The sequence below is a fragment of the Amphiura filiformis genome, chromosome 4, assembly GCF_039555335.1.
Source record: "Amphiura filiformis chromosome 4, Afil_fr2py, whole genome shotgun sequence".
Classification (NCBI taxonomy): domain Eukaryota; kingdom Metazoa; phylum Echinodermata; class Ophiuroidea; order Amphilepidida; family Amphiuridae; genus Amphiura; species Amphiura filiformis.
In genome coordinates this window covers 83,095,530-83,112,741 of record NC_092631.1, presented here as the reverse complement: position 1 = coordinate 83,112,741, position 17,212 = coordinate 83,095,530, and positions in this window count along the sequence as shown.

Here is a 17,212-nt window from a genome sequence, read left to right as displayed (position 1 = left end):
ATTGTTGTGGAATTAAGCTAATCAGGCCATATCGACTAGGACTGTGTGTGTGACCAATTTTGCCACATTTATTATACATGTCAGGAAACTTCCAAGGAGTTTCATCCACGAATAAACTTCAAATGGATAAATGTTGACATGATTACGGAAGTGTCACCAAATAGTTTGCAATTCTGAATAAGAGACACAAAAGGGACGATTACGTATTAAGAACGTATGCTGCAAAGCATATTAATCATGTTAATGAATTACAAATTACAAAAACGAAACAAAAACTGAACGAAAACTAAATCAAACACTTGAATCAAACGAATGTACTCGGATATGCAACATGGAAATAAAATCTATTACAAGCTTTCCACATTTTGGGTATAGGTGGTATACTCGCAAACGGAAAAACGGAGATGTGTCACATATTAGTAAATGTAACTTTGTATTACTATAACCTGTAGAGCTCTCAGCATAATCACGTCCGTTCCGTGAGTAGTTGATTGGAGAAGAGAAGATAATAAGAACACCTTCCCTACTTTACACAGTAGTTTTCCTACAACATCTTGTCCAAACTCTAAACAAGAGCACACATCAGGTGTCTAAAATATTCACGAATGCTACCTCCGAATCACGTTTAAACAGAAAGTGCATGTGATAGCTTAAATATTGGTGTTGGGATCTATTCGACAAAAAGAGTATCTGACTTGTAATTTTCTTGTATTTTATGAATGTATATTTTACGTGATATTAGCTATTGCAAATGGACCCCAGAAAAGGTGGACTGACATTTCCGAAAGAAACAATCGTTACACTTTAAACAGGCACAGTCCATGAATAATATTATAACTATATTCTAAGTATGACAAGATATTTAAAAATAGTTAGATATTTCTTCGTATACAAAGACAATAGTTGGGACAAAAACGTTTCATCCATTTAAACTCGAATCACGATATTGATTTACGTGGAGCCCTACAATTAGAATAAGCATTCATACATCTTCCGGTCAGGCCCGTACTCATAGGGGTTGAATGCCACCTTGTGCAAATTGTTCCACTGCTTGGATTTTTAGGGACTTTTGATGTGTTATTTAATATGCTTTTCTAAATGAATGGTGATTAAATGGATTCTGTTGCAATTAGTGGAGGGTTACCGTTCACAAACACTTGTTAGGGGGGGCTGATGCAAAAAAATTTCATCACGAAATTTTTTTCGCCCCCCATTTTGAGATCTCAAAAATTTCAGCCCCCCCCCTTTTTTTTGACATGAAAATTATGGGTCAACCCCATAGAAAACTCAATTTTCCCAGGAAAATTTGTGGTCATTTTTTCAGCCCCCCTAGGAGGGTCAAAATGTTCAGGGCCCCCTTTTTGCATCAGGCCCCCTACCAAGTGTTTGTGAACGGTCCCTAACCCCTTATTTTTTCTTAATTTGACTGGTAATATACAGACGATAAATGATGCAAATGATGTGTTTGTCAAAATTTTAATACCTATAGTTTGATCAGCTCGTAATCGGCGGGCCTTATAACATCGCGGATTAATATCAATATATTTTATTTGGAGAATCGTCTTGTGATATCTCGCCAGAAGTATTACAAATTATTTATTGAAGTCCTATACTTTGTCTACTTTCTTTAACACGCAAGATATAGACCAGGCAGATCAACAATATCACTCTTAACGTGGGTCTACTTTTCGGCGTAGTGGTAAAAGCCTAATAAATCCCGCCGATTACAAGCTTATCAAAGTATATGACTTATGAATTAAGCTCTGAGACTGAATGGTACAATTTACGTAAGTTATAATTTATAATAATGAAATTCAACAGATATTGTATGTTCCCTTCCACTTTGAAGTAAATAAATTTGAATCACAGCAAGTAAATACCGCGTATTGCACCTTTATTTGTATTGAATACCAGACTCTAATAAGTGTATTTCATTCATCATTTAATGAAATCAATTTCGTAAGGCACTTGTAGGGGATTTTTAAAGAACACCAGAAATTGTACTTAAGATGACCGTAACCGTTTTGCGAGAACTTAATATAGGTCATGTGTCATAAACTAGGTACCTTTGTGTTACATAGTAAAAATGTGAAATATTTCAAACATTTTACCTACAGGTCTCATTTGAAGTGGTTCATCCTCCTGAGCATTTTTATGAAAATCGGTTAAAAGATGAGAGTGCGGGCAAAAACAATCAAAAAGTAGGGGGTATTCAACCCCCCCTCTTTTTCCACAAAGAGGTATTAGTCTTTTAAATGACCTTATGTATTTATTTACTTGGTTTAGAGGTCTGGGAGTTCACTTAGATATTTTTTACTACAATTTGTCCACATTGAAGTACAAAGCAAGGTAGGCCTCCTACGCACATTTTGCGTATCGTGCGTCGCGTATTAAGACCCTCGTGCATTTGCGTGCGCATAGCAGTGCGTTAATTCCTTTTTACATTACGGCGCGCAGAAACTGCGTAGTTTACTTCGTACTTCAAAGTGGACAAACTGTAGATTCAATCCGCCTCCCCCTAATCCACAACCACCCTTGGGCCATTTCATTTCAAACGTCATGATTAAAAATTATTTTAAAACAGGATATTACATGAGTAATATAGAATAAGTTAGCCTCAATTTAAGACCTAATTGAATCCTCTGAGTGAAGGAATACTCAAGTAACAAGAAACGTCGAGATTTTTATACCACTGGAAACCTCTGGCTAAATAATAGAGACATTGCGATGTTCCAAACGCAGCACGTGGAACGTACGTTTTCACGTACGTTTTTATGTACGTTAATACGGTGTTAAATATTGCTATTCCAAACTCGGTTCCAAACTGGATTGTGCTCATTCGTCACGAAGGAAAACAAGTCAGCTGGAATGAAGACTATAATGTTTGATCTAATCTAATCTAGGTCGATAGAGGGCATAGTGATTGAAAAAATAACAGTAAGCTGAGTCTCTGCCTAATTCAAACAGGCCGCTTTTGATTTTGACTAAAATTTTGACCTACATGCTGATTAAACTTAATTGTTTTTTTGTGCTCCCCAAATATTATAGTTGCCCAAAAACATATATTTTGGTAGATTAAATATCACTACATCCATACATCATGACTTTACTTTCAAAATTAGACTTTTTCGTCCTGAAAATTGGGCGCGTTGCATGGACTTAAACATGAGGTAAAATCAGCATATTTCAACGTAGCATCTGCGTTTTATTCTACGTTGGAATCCAAAATGGGAAATCGCAATGTCATTTTATGTACGCAAAGTATCACACACATTTTAATGGGCAATCTCTGCGTATGAATATTGCGTTTAAAGTTAGTCCATTTTTAACACATCTCTGTACCTTTATTATAATGAGTTGTTACAAAAAAAGGATCATAATAATAATTAGACTTTCCTTCGAATGTTAATTATCTTTTACTGTCTTTAACATATTGTGAAATGGACAAATTTTGTGCATTTTCAACGATGTATCTACGTCGATTTCGCACAAAAGAGGATGCTAGAATCACGAAATACTCCTACGGTCTAGATTATAAGGTACATGTTTTAGCACTGCAGATTAGCAAATTAATTTAGCCCAATGTGATAGAAGCAACAGAATTGGTATATACTCTCTTAGTGGGTTTACCTACTAGGAAAATATATCAGCCATTTGTGCAATCCCATAATTCCAAGGTCAAAGTTTATACAGGGGTCAAAATTCAAAATTGCTCAAATTTTGTTTGAACCAATTCCAAAATTTTCCCGTGATCATAAGGAATAAGAAAATATATATCAAAATCGGAGGAAATTTGCTCTTTTGATCCATGTTTATCCCAAATTTTGACCTTTTAGTCCATGTCCACCGAAGTTACTTCTCTCTCACGCAGCATAACCTACCATCTCCGTAACATCTCTTGCATTCGTCATTATCTAGACTTTGATACGGTAACATCTTTCTTCTGGGTTCGAATGCCACTGAAATTGCTCGTTTTCAAAGACTAGAGACTTGGGCAGCCAAGATTATTTTTCTTGCAGCCAAGAAAGACCATGCTTCCCCATTGCTCCGCGAATTGCACTGGCTGGCTGTGAGGGAGAGAGTCTACTACAAAGCCATGTTGTATGTTTACAAGTGCCTTGCTGGCTTGGGGCCGGATTATTTGGCATCCTCCTTGGCATTATATATCCCTGGAAGACAGGGACTTCCATCTGCCACTGATGTCACTCGCCTGCATGTGCCCAAACTTAACTACCGTTCATTTAAGGTTATTAATTATTTTAAACTGTGGCGATGTGGTAGTTCTTAGCATCTTGCGAATGGTAGTGAGCTTTGGCAAAAACTGTATTGCTCATTTCATAGCGAACGTGTAGAAGAATTCAAATATCACAGATATACTTTTGTAGGTCCTGTGGTTCTTGAGTTATATTGTTAAGAGGATTGAAACAATAACACTTTTGTAAAACGTATATAACTCAGTAACAACAATAAATTAAGCAAGTTTGCAAAGTATATTATTTGTAGAATGGACTTTTGCAAAACATTAAGGTATTATTTTTCAATAATATATTGATCTAGATAATGAAAATCGCTTTTTTGTTTGCTTCGACCAACAATACTTCGTCTACCCTTAAGCCACCCGCTGATAAGCCTTTTGCTTTCACAGCTACCTGTTTCAGTCCGCTCCTCCAAATCTTTACCAGTGTTCAAAAAAGGGCTGAAAAAATTCTGTTTTCAGAAACATAATTGTTTTTTTTGATTATTGTGAACTTTTTCCTTATATTCTATCATGTTTTTGTTGTATATTTATCTCGCTATGTTGCTATGAAGACCCGGAGAAAATTTGAGCAACATTAAAATTTTACCCCTGTATGACCTCGAAATTCTGGGATTGCACAATAAAGTGGCTAACGTTGGCTAACGTATTTTTTTCTACTAAGTGACCCGCAACGAGAGTGTATTCCAATTCTACAAGCTGTATCAAAATGATTGGTACCCATCAGTTTTCATTGATTATGGACGAGTCTGGTACATCAAAATTCAACATAAGATCCAAATTATTGGTAGATTAATTGTAAATCATGTCATAAACTATACATTCTGGACATTTCAAGAGCATTCAATGTTGTATTTGGAAGAGACGGGCTTTTCAATAAACATCAAAATTGATGGGTACCAATCATTTTGATACACCCTGTATTGCGTGTACCAAAATTTATTACTCTGTAGTACTATTAACAAACTTTAACATTGGATGGATTGAGCCCAATTTTTTCAAACATTGGCCGAGATCAAGTCGCGAAAACTATTTTCAATGCATAGCGAGACCATTTGTATAGAAAAAATCTATCAAATGTTATTAATTAAGTTTTCAGAATAACCTAGAAAATGATGCCACTACCCAAGTGGTTCAATAGTTACAAAGGTATAGGATGCAAGATTCTGAAAACATAATGATCGTTAAAATTGGCCCTTTACTTAATCCGACAGTCAGGTTAGTTCCTGTTTTTTCGGTTCGTGCAAAATCAGGTGTCTAGAAGTGACCAAATCCACAAACATTACTGCATTTGGCTGCGGTTCTTGACTTGACAGGCGCATAATGTAAAGAAATATTTGTTATATCACAGTTTATACTACTCCACATGTATATCTATTTCATACAAAAACAATAGCCGTTGCAACAAGTACCAAAAAACGTCAGAGAACTAGCAAATGTAGAAGATGATCTAGACGTCGTGGAGGGAATGGTAGCTCTATCTGTCTGAAAAAGTAAAACGTATAACAAATGTACTTTGAGAAAAAACATACTATGATTGAACAAACTAAGGAACCAAGCTAAAACTATTCAAGAAAAGATGAGCAAATCACAAAATGTGCCTTTTAATGTTGACCAGCTCATTATTCACTCGGTCGGACATCCGGGAATATTGACCCCTTCGTCCCCTTTGCAGAAGCGCGCGCATAGCAACCAGCTCGAGAAAGAGGAACTGCACATGCGCACACTGGTTTTACAAGGCTATTTCCCCTTTGTGACGTCAGCCCGACCAAGAGAATCCTCTCCATCGGATTGTTACGGCTGGTCTGTATTTCCTCCACATATCATCATCACCTTTGTCTGTATGATATATTATGCATATAATACCTTAAATAGGTATGGTAACAGAATACATCACTAGTGAGATTGCGAAATTTACGTGATACGGGAACGCCACCCGCATGTTACATTAGTCGAAATTCAGTTAGTATGCCCTCTAGAGGGTGAAATCCATTGTGAATTGGTCAATCGTGGAATTCCCGTAAGGCGGTTACGTTGCGGTTTGTAGCAAAAAATGACGTTCCAAAATGACAAAAAAAGGTATTACAAAATTGGTACAGCTAAAATCAAGCCATCTGAGACTGTTCAAAACCTCGGTGTCATGTTCAATCCCACAATGACCCTTCCAGCCATGTGAACTCCTCCGCAGATCCATTAATTTCCCAATACGTAATCTCTGAGCTTTGGCAAAAACTGTATTGCTCATTTCATATCGAACGTGTAGAAGAATTCAAATATCACAGATATACTTTTGTAGGTCCTGTTTCAGTCCGCTCCTCCAAATCTTTACCAGTGTTCAAAAAAGGGCTGAAAAAAATTCTGTTTTCAGAAACATAATTGCTTTTTATTGATTATTGTGAACTTTTTCCTTATATTCTATCATGTTTTTGTTGTATATTTATCTCGCTATGTTGCTATGAAGACCCGGAGAAAATTTGAGCAACATTAAAATTTTACCCCTGTATGACCTCGAAATTCTGGGATTGCACAATAAAGTGGCTAACGTTGGCTAACGTATTTTTTTCTAATAAGTGACCCGCAACGAGAGTGTATTCCAATTCTACAAGCTGTATCAAAATGATTGGTACCCATCAGTTTTCATTGATTATGGACGAGTCTGGTACATCAAAATTCAACATAAGATCCAAATTATTGGTAGATTAATTGTAAATCATGTCATAAACTATACATTCTGGACATTTCAAGAGCATTCAATGTTGTATTTGGAAGAGACGGGCTTTTCAATAAACATCAAAATTGATGGGTACCAATCATTTTGATACACCCTGTATTGCGTGTACCAAAATTTATTACTCTGTAGTACTATTAACAAACTTTAACATTGGATGGATTGAGCCCAATTTTTTCAAACATTGGCCGAGATCAAGTCGCGAAAACTATTTTCAATGCATAGCGAGACTATTTGTATAGAAAAAATCTATCAAATTTTATTAATTAAGTTTTCAGAATAACCTAGCAAATGATGCCACTACCCAAGTGGTTCAATAGTTACAAAGGTATAGGATGCAAGATTCTGAAAACATAATGATCGTTAAAATTTGCCCTTTACTTAATCCGACAGTCAGGTTAGTTCCTGTTTTTTCGGTTCGTGCAAAATCAGGTGTCTAGAAGTGACCAAATCCACAAACATTACTGCATTTGGCTGCGGTTCTTGACTTGACAGGCGCATAATGTAAAGAAATATTTGTTATATCACAGTTTATACTACTCCACATGTATATCTATTTCATACAAAAACAATAGCCGTTGCAACAAGTACCAAAAAACGTCAGAGAACTAGCAAATGTAGAAGATGATCTAGACGTCGTGGAGGGAATGGTAGCTCTATCTGTCTGAAAAAGTAAAACGTATAACAAATGTACTTTGAGAAAAAACATACTATGATTGAACAAACTAAGGAACCAAGCTAAAACTATCCAAGAAAAGATGAGCAAATCACAAAATGTGCCTTTTAATGTTGACCAGCTCATTATTCACTCGGTCGGACATCCGGGAATATTGACCCCTTCGTCCCCTTTGTAGAAGCGCGCGCATAGCAACCAGCTCGAGAAAGAGGAACTGCACATGCGAACACTGGTTTTACAAGGCTATTTCCCCTTTGTGACGTCAGCCCGACCAAGAGAATCCTCTCCATCGGATTGTTACGGCTGGTCTGTATTTCCTCCACATATCATCATCACCTTTGTCTGTATGATATATTATGCATATAATACCTTAAATAGGTATGGTAACAGAATACATCACTAGTGAGATTGCGAAATTTACGTGATACGGGAACGCCAACCGCATGTTACATTAGTCGAAATTCAGTTAGTATGCCCTCTAGAGGGTGAAATCCATTGTGAATTGGTCAATCGTGGAATTCCCGTAAGGCGGTTACGTTGCGGTTTGTAGCAAAAAATGACGTTCCAAAATGACAAAAAAAGGCATTACAAAATTGGTACAGCTAAAATCAAGCCATCTGAGACTGTTCAAAACCTCGGTGTCATGTTCAATCCCACAATGACCCTTCCAGCCATGTGAACTCCTCCGCAGATCCATTAATTTCCAAATACGTAATCTCTGGCGTATTCGTCACTTTATTGACCAGGACACTTGTCACCTCGCAGTTCGTGCACTCATTTCATCTCGTCTAGACTATTGCAACGAACTCTTCGCTTCATTATTCGGCAAAGGTCTTGCAAGACTGCAACGCCTTCAGAATAATGCTGCGGGATAGGTTTTTGCAGTTGATCGTAGAACTGACCCTTTCAATCTCCTAACGACCCTGCACTGGCCCCGGCACTGGCTTCCAGTTTGCCAACGAGTGCTGTTTAAATTCCTTTTGTACGTCTACAGGGTATCGCTGAAAAAAAAATACCGGGCGAATGAATTTGGAAGTAGGCATCAAAATCCAAAAATCAGTGTGTAACCCATCTTATTCTGCATCTTATATGCTAATTTTACTGGAATCGGTTGACTGATTGCGAAGAAATGAGCAATTACATAACGCATGCGTCAATTCACTTCATATCATTCCAAGTTTGTAAAGAAAGATCATTCAACACAATGCGCACTAGTAATCAATGGGCTTCATATTTTGTTCGTTGAAATCCTTTTCGTTCTTTTTAAACAATCTGTTTCTTGCAAAACATTTAATTAGGTTTTGTGCAAATTTGAAAACCTACACGATATTGAAAATGAAAGCATCTAAGATGATGCTAGGTACTGGTAAATATCTTTTTTCGTTAATGTTGATATAAATGTTGCATAAAGAATTATTGCATAAAGAATTGCAGCTGGCTTGAAAAATGTCTCACACACATTGATGTTTTTGTAATATTTCCAAGATATTGTAGTTTAAATCTTTTAAAACTTCAACATTAATGTTGCATGATATCAAAAATCACACGTAAAGCTGTCAGCTGAGCTGTAAGCACTTGATCATTGTCATTCTTGGCTCAAATGGTTCTTTGTAAAGTTAAAATATAACATATTTGCACAACCTAAAGAATTAAAGTTGGAAAACTTTCAATTGCAGATATCAAAGTTTTCTCGGACAAACTGTTACCTTCAGTGAAAGCATGAATAACATAACACCGTCGGATTATAAAATATATAGATAATGTGGACTAAATTCAATGCGATACACAAACTTTAGGAAGCGGTGAGCGAGTATGAAAAAAGCGCCTGTTGATCAAAGTTGAAATGAACTGCATTGATGCGCGCATTATGTAATCGATAATTTCTTCACAACTAGTCAACCGAATCAAATAAAATTTTAGTATGTGATGCCCAATAAAATAGGTTATGCGCTACATATTAAGTTGTTTGATTCTGATGTCCATTTCTCGACTTACGTTCAAATTTATTTGCTCGCTATTTTTTTCTGGGACACCCTGTATAAGTCTATGCAATACCAAAGTCCGACTACATCAACCTGTAGACATAACTTCTGCTACGACCACAATTGTTTCTCTTGTTATTTGACTTTTTGTGTATATTTTTGTAAGCGCCATGATATCTTGGTGAATGGCGCCATAAATTTTTGAATACCCTGCTGAATGGTATGAGCCAATCAATATAATGGCCAACTTGAACAAAAACAGACGCTACCATTCAGCCATTCGTTTGAAGGCGAACATGTACTCACACGTACATTATACAATTGATACCGCGCTTAATAATAATTTAATAAGGTCTAAGCGCCTTAGACGTCAAGGCAGAAAGAGAAACAAAAATACAAAAGAAAAGCAAACATAACATATCTAGAGAGAAAAGGTGCGTTTTAACCAGTTTTTTAAACAATACAAGAAACACTTTCTCTGATAGAGAGAGGAAGCATGTTCCACATCTGAGGTCCAATGACAGAGAAGGCCTTCCCACCTGTTGAACGAACGATGTGTTTTGGGAATATGGGAGCTTAGTATGATCAACCAATGAAAGAAGGTAATGATGAGAAATGCTTTGGGTATTGTATAAAATATTGTTAACAAGCATCTTAAAAAATATGCACTTGTATATTAAACTTGAATATTATTAACACGATGGTGGAAAAGTAGCCAAGAAGCCCCCACAGGTAATGAGATAATGTGCTCACGTCTCTTAGCTCCGCAAATCAGGCGCGCGACTTTGTTTTGAATACGCTAAACATGCTGAAGTTTGTCAAAATGTGCATTGGTGATGACGGCAAGCAACGAATTTCCGTAGGCAAGGTGGGACACAAGGGCCCTGACAATATGAGCTAATATGATGGCAAGTGTCCTCATCCGAATACTTTGATGTGCACAATATATATTTCAAAGTGGTAATTTAGAGTACCACATCACCCCCCCCCCACACCATCCATGATAACATCCAGATTTCGATTTGAATTTGTATTCCTCTTTAAAGAAACTTTTATCAAAATTTCATTAATTTTAATAAATTAAAATAATTGCTTGATAGACACACTCATAGAAATTGTTCGATAGCATTACTCAGTAAGATGATGTAAGTCATAGCGTCAACTATCCTAGTAATGCCAACGCGTACAATTTTGAGTAACGCTGACTCGATATCATTTTGTTGGTCGCACTCATTTGCACTTACTTTATTGAGTTGTTACAACTCAGAAAATGAAACTAGCCTAGGTTAGCATAATTTTCTAGAGGTGTGCTATAGTATACAAAAAATTTGCACTGATTACAAAAATAAATATTTGAATACTGCTAATTGTGCAGAAAATTATCCAATTACGAGAATTAAGTAACAAAGTACCAAATTGGAATAACTCAAAACAATAAGTACCAGTAACTTAATATGAACGAGTTACATCAACTTACATGTTGAGTTACAATAACTCAACTAATTGGTTTATTTTTCTAAGTTCCCTGAACTTGAATTCAGAAGTTGGCATCACTTAAAAAGTTGACGCAACGACTTGCATCAACTTTTAAGTAATGCCAACAAAGTTGATTAGTTGACGGAACTTTTTGAGCTTTTTCAGCATTTTTTAAGTTCGGATAACTAAAATGAATTTTGTTTTGGCAATTTTGACACTATTTTAGAGTTGTCCAAACTTACTCCTTTTGAATTGCGCCAACAAGGCGAACAAGTCATTTCTATGAGTGCAGGTCTTCTATGCTGACAGGAAAGCAGAACCATTACCATAATCACGGATGCAAAAAGTAACATATGCATTGTTTATTGGTTAACAATTGGTTAGAAAAATATTATTGTGTGCCACACAAAGCCATGCAAACCCGGATAGAGATGTATAGCAACAGCTGTCGTTTTGCCTGGGCCACGTTTGTCACGCCGTGCTGTAAAATGACGGGGCAAAATGTTTGCAATTTACAGAAAATATCTGTAACATTGCGTACAAGTGCCAGGTTATTTATTGGTGTTCTACTCATGAATATGAAACATCTCTCGAAATGCTGTGGCTAAACATGAGTACTGTGATACCCTTATAAGTACTATAAAATCCTTTGAAACCTTTTTGCTATCAGCCCTCTGCAACTTTAAGCTACAACGTGTTAGATGTGAAAAGTATATTTCTGAAAGATTCTTTAAAGTAGAAGGTAGAATGTTTCTCCGGGAATTTGTTAATAAAAAGGAGCAAATAAGGCAACAAACTAGATAATCACGCTTGTCACTTGTCATAGAAATAGTGTCATGACCTCTTTTACCGACAGAGATTCAGAACTAATATTGGTATATCACATATGCAGAGGTAATAGTGTCCCATTTGCTGTCAAAACATTTCTTAGTAATAGAAACTTCGGTCGAAAGTCTAATACTTTTTGTAAAATTGCGTAAAGTGACATTGCTGTATTGGGCTATTCCAAAAAATAGGTGCACACCCCTATAGAGGAATAAATTTTCAATCAAAGAAATATCCGGATTTCCAAGTCTGCTTTCTGAAAACGACTGGAATTCCAGTTGCCAATGTTACTGGAAAACGCTTGGAAATCCAATCAAATGAAGGAAAAATCACGGAAATGTTAAAAATGAGCTCTCAAATTGAGGATTTCTGATTTTGAACTATTGTTCTGCCGGATTTTGTTGCCTTTGGGCACTTTAAAAGTCTGGATTTCCAACAGTCACGACTGGACAAAAAGTCCGGATATCCGAACTCCTCTATAGACCTTTTTCCCTCTTTCCCATCATGCACTATTCCAGGGGGGTATGAGTGTCGCAAAATACATCATCTCCCTGGGGGAGTACAGAGTTACGTTCATTACATTCTGGAATACGGACATTTCGGCTGGTGCCTTCATCACATAAAAGGCGCGATAATGACGATGGCGCGCGATCACTAATACCTTTCGGGGGCAAAAAACAACATTTCTATGCCTTATGGACATGGTGTCGTCACCCAAAAAAGTTTCTTGTTATTGAAACTTAACTATGTATACATTTTATAGACCTAATGGTGAAAAACTAATGACGGGACACGCAGTGATATTTTGTCGGCGTCCGTTTCACTTTTTTTCGGAGATGAAAATAAAAATGTCAACAAAATCTCTTACACAGATGTTCTGCATCGCTCCGTAAATGCTTCACTCGTGTATTCAATAATTACATAATTAGTAACATCGATGGCCTTTACGATAATCCGCGTATATGGAATCAGTATGCCCATATTAAGACAAAATAATTGCAAAGGCCTGGCAAAGACCATCGGATGCACACGATCTATGAGGTTGATGAACTACGTCATACCCCCCTGGAATAGTGCATTGTGGGATAGAGGGAAAAGGGTCAATAGGGGGTGTGCATCTATTTTCTGGAATAGCCCATTCCTCACTCATATTCTTCCCAATTTCTGTCATTAATCTATTTTGCATATCTCTACCGACATATTATAACAGTCCATTTAACTTTCGAAATTCTTTTGAATAAGATACAATGAACATATATAAAATAACCTATATCATTCACATTAGGAAATTTTTCTGAACTTTGAGCTGGATGTGAAAGTACCTGAAAGACTAATACTTAGGTTTTCAAACAAAGAAGATATTCCCGCTTAGGCAAATCGAATTGGTATAGAAATCATACTGTCATGACGTATTGGTAAACAATCGGTTTGGAAAATATTAAACATTATTGTGTGCCACACAAAGCCATGCAAACCCGGATAGACATATAGAAAAGAAGCAACATCTGCTGTTTTTTGTCGCCACGTTTGCTACTACGTGCTGAAAAATGGTTTTGCATGACATTAGGCAATATTATACCATCTTGCGAATTATATCAGTTCTTCGACATGTAAAATTGCGTAAAATGACGAAGCTGCATTTCTCACTCCAGTAAACACAAGGTTCTTAGGAAAGTGGATTATTAAACCAAATCTCTGTCAATAATTTCTTTGCATATCTACTGACATATAATAGCAGTCCATGTTTGTAATGTAGTATGATACCTTCAGGATTCTCCAGAATATCTTGTATAACCTTTTTTCATATCTGCTTTCTGCAACTGAATTATCTACAACATTTTGACAAAATAGTATCTCATAGCAAAGACATGGTCAGGATGTTGTCCTTCAGATGCATTGTAAATATAAAATGTAATTTTAAGGATAACTGAACCCCTCATCATCTATACATTTTGATGGCGTTCACAGGAGATAGCAGGATATTGTGGACATGACCTGAACAAGATATTTTCCTTCAGATGCGCAGATTGAATATAAATCGTTAAATCTCTTTTAAAAGTACTAATGTAATTTTAAGCAATCCTATGAATTTTAAACGTTCTATGCAGGCCTATACAATCAAAAGATGATGAAATTGATTTTCATGATTCGTAACTACTTGTATACCAGATCACGAATGCAGAGCTAAACATATGGCCCATTTACTGGTAAACAATCAGTTGGAAAATGTTATTGTGTGCCATACAAAGAAAGAAAGCCACGCAAACCCGGATAGAGATGTAGCAACAACCGCCACGTTTGCAAGGTTGTGCTGTAAAATGGCGTGGTATGTTCAGAAGTTTGTTTGTTTGTTTGTTTTAACGGTCGCTTAAGCCAGACGAAAAAGCATAAATAAGCATGCTGACATTTTACTGAAAATAACAGAATTGAAGATATGAAGACCAAATGGAGCAAGAAATATCTGATGAGCAGGCAGGATTTCGTGAAGGAAGGGGGACTAGGGACCAAATTGTCAATATCAGGAATGTTTCCCAAGTCATTTTGTGGACCCATCTTTTTCATAGTTTCCCACATCTGAGGGTGGCAAACACAGCCAAAAGCTTTACTGTATGTAATCTATGAAGCACATGTAAAGAGGAAGTCTATGCTCTCTGCATTTCTCAATTACATTCTACAAGTGTCTACCCCTTCAACTTTGCTTAAAAATAAATACAGTTCTATATTCAAACAACCGTCTAGTAACAGGTCAGGGGACACCCTGTTTACTAGACTAGTCGTGTATGGGACATTTCCAATTATCTTCAAGGTCAAGGGTATAATAATGTTGAGGCTTTGTGTACAATCTGTACAATAACATATACAAACTTGCTTCAGTGCATGTAGTTTGTATTTTTTCTAAATAGATTTTCCTGTCTCATAGCATAAAAAATTTGCATCTCTTAAAGCAATATTATAACATTTGCTGAGGAGGACGCCCTCACTGAATTTTTTTAATTCATTTTTTTACACGATTAAATTGTACTTTATTAAACCAATATAGCCTGCAAAAATCAAGACTCTAGGTGCTGTAGTTTTGTCAAAATCCGAGATTTTGAATAAAACGCCGGATTCGGCGCTTTATTATTACGATGGAATTATTAGTCGAACGCATACACGATGTTCATACCACACAGTACGTACACGGCGTGCGGGACGGTGATATACACAACAAAAGGTCGTACTATAACATGACCGAAGGAGTGTTACGTATTGGCGACATGTGCGCTGGTAGTACATACCAATTTTCTTTGCTTTGCCGTAGTTGTTCGGCTCAAAAAAAGGGGATATATCTGACAGTAAAAGCTAACATTTTATGGCAAAGAAATGCTGATCTATTTTGTTTGAAAATGTTATAATATGGCTTTAATGTTGTAGACACATAGCCTTTATTTATTTATTTATTTATTTAAGCTTTCTGTATACTGGGTTACAACATTCAGTGTCTAGCACTGCTTTCCAAGAAGGCACTGATTTACACAAATATATAGGTACAATTACATAATACAAAAGCTTACACTTAAGCAAATATAAAATTACAATTATAAGAACTAGCTAATAATAATTAAATACATAATACAGGAAAGAAAGAGCTAATACTCTGAAGGTGTTGAAACAAAAATAATTATGCATTTACCATTTACATTTAAATGGTTGATTTTGGAGCATGTTTTTGAATTGGTTAATGGTTAAAAGATCAAAATTTAGGCGAACATTTTGTGGAAGTTTATTCCAAGTCATTGAAGACCTTGGTCTAAATGTACGCTAGGCAGCATTGGTTTTTGAATGGTGAGCAACAAGTGTATTCGAAAGCTGATGTCTGGTTGGATATGAATGAGGTTGTAAAAAATAACTGAGAACCTAAATAATTTGGTGCATTGCCTTTGAGACATTTAAACACAATAATGAGAAATTGATTAGTCCAACGGTCTTGAAGTTTACACCAATGCATTTTTTTCCATCATATTGTTAATTTGAGTTCTAATATCAGCTGACAATAGAATTCTTGCAAGCCTGTTTTGGATTTTGTGCATCTTAGTTCACCATTGCAATTTGACCAAATTAGACTACAATATAAATCAAAATGAGGCATTATTAAAGCTTCTGCTAGCATTTTAAGAACATCCTTTGGTAAAAAACATTTGACACGATAAATAATAAATACAGCATTTAGAAATATTTTTAGATACAGAATCAATGTGCTGATGCCAAGTCATATTACTGTCAAAAATGACACCAAGATATTTGAAATTAGTCACCTTTTCAATAATATTGTTATCATAATTTAATGAAACTGTGCTAAATTGATCAAGATTCTTAGTTGTTCCAAATAGCATAAATTTTGTTTTATTTATATTTAAGGTTAATTTATTGTCATAAAACCAGCTTGCAATATTACTGAGGTTATTGTTAAAGTCTCTTTGAAGCGAAACAGGATCATTTGAACTAAATAACAATACAGTGACATCAGCGTACATAACAGTTTTACAGTTTACATAAAGTGGAAGACTATTTACATAAGCCTTCTTTAGATCAAGGAACAAGGCAGCTGTGATATTTCCTTTATCTATATTACTTAGGATAAAATCCTGAACATCTAAAAGTGTTGAAGTAGTAGAATGGTGTTTACGAAAACCCGATTGACTGTGATGGAGAATATTGTTTGACATTAAACGCTCATACAGCTGATCATAAACAGAACGTTCTATTATTTTAGACACAACACTTAAAACAGAAATAGGGCGGTAATTTTCAGCTTTTGACTTGTCACCAGATTTATGAGATGGGCTCACCTTTGCCATCTTCCAATCACTAGGGAATATGGATGTTGCAAGAAACAAATTACAGATGTAAGTGAGTGGATGGCATATGATTGGAGCAGCAATTTTTAAAAGTTTGGGACAAATATTATCAATACCAGGTGATTTACTATTGGGCAATTTCATAATTTCATTATAAACAAAGTCAACTGAAATTTCATGAACAATATTATCAACATAAATTTAAAATTCAACGTAAATCAACTATCGGTATATAATGACATAAAAATGTGGGTTTGGCTAAAATTTGTTAAAGCATTCATATATGGTATGGCACACTCATATTTAGCAATGGCAGTTTTCTACAATTATATGCGTGGGATAGATGGAGATTGTAGTATCCAATCAAAGACATCGATTCTACCAATTTGTTGGCGTTAATAATCCGTATTTTATAATCAGTGATCGACACCG